The sequence below is a fragment of the Pinus tabuliformis genome, chromosome 5_1, assembly GCF_031772625.1.
Source record: "Pinus tabuliformis cultivar Carrire ecotype Pingquan chromosome 5_1, CPIR1, whole genome shotgun sequence".
In the NCBI taxonomy this organism is placed as follows: Eukaryota; Viridiplantae; Streptophyta; class Pinopsida; order Pinales; family Pinaceae; genus Pinus; species Pinus tabuliformis.
The window spans coordinates 537,098,520-537,099,941 of NC_142305.1; positions in this window are offsets into that span (position 1 = coordinate 537,098,520).

Consider the following 1,422-nt stretch of genomic DNA (forward strand, 5'->3'; position numbering starts at 1 on the left):
ATGGTAGAGCATATGGCAGACGTCAAGTATATTTATACTATAGCCGTATATGATAATCGCTACATAATGGCTACACACATCAAATCTGGCCATCGATCTTGTTGGATTCCGTGAAACCACACGAAGGAAGCCTAGGCCGGGCTTCAACGGCAAGGGCTAACCAGCCATATATTGAGTCTTAAATGCTGGGCCAGCTATGTATGTGGTGCACATCAGTGGGATAGCATACATAACCATGGATTCAGATCTCCGGCAGCCAGCATGTGTTTCCGGTGGAGTATGCGGGACCACGCAATCACAGTACGTCTAATTTATTATCCCAGATTCCCATTTATCTTCTCACATGGGAAAGCCATTTTAATTTGAAATTTGATTTCCCGCTTTGTTTTCAAATTTCTTGTTTCGCCTTGTTATCGGATGACATTCTCTCTTTCATCCACAGAGTTTCAGGTTTGCGTTGGTGTTGGCCTGTGTCTGCAATGTCATCATAGGGCCTTTCACAACTTTGTGGCCAAATTTTTGGATTTATTGCAGCTAGTTCATATCGTTATGGCAGAGTGCAGGCTTCACATTTGTAACCCACAGGTCTGCTTTGGAAGCTACAGGGTGATAGCTGGATCGATCTTTGCTATTTTGGAGAGCGGAATGGAGCAGAGGTAGACGAAATTACAGTAACTTTGTTAGAAAACAAACCAACATCATCCTGACCAGAAAAGGAATGCAGTCGGTCTTGCTGAAACCAGTCAACATTTAAATCCGGCAAATGGTGGACGCACAGGCATGCTGTGCACAAGACGAAGAAGTAACCTGACAGAGATCAAACCGTCAGTAGGGATGGATGCATTCAGGTTCTATAATCCCCAATGGTAGACTCCATGGAGACCTGGGCTTAAATCCCAGCAGCCATGCCAACGCGATCGAAATGCTCTTGCTGTGGCCGTGGTAATGGGGCCTCGGATGACTTGCACATCGTCGTCTTTCTTTTTGTCATCGCTGGATAATAACAGATCAACACTGTATTGCACAAGTTCCATTCCCAAGCCATCCAAAACGCTTCTTTTGATGCACCGGGAATATGTCTCCGAGGAAAGAGAATAAATCTCGTCGGGCTTTCGCTATCGATGAAGTCATATGCCAACTTTACCTTCGGAAACGAAATTTCTTTGAGGAATTTCCAACAGAATTTCTGGAGTAGATATAGAAGCCATCGGGAAGAAAATATTAAGAGCCGATTTCCTATTCTTGGTGGTGTTTTCTAAAATTACAACAAGACTTCTGAGGAATTTCCACCCGGATTTCTGGAAGAAATATAGAAACCATTCCTTAGAAAATATTGTTGTCTAAAATTACACTGTAGTTTTGCTTCCAAAGACGAAACAGAGACAACATGCCAAACCCGACAGTAATTGCATGCATAAAAAC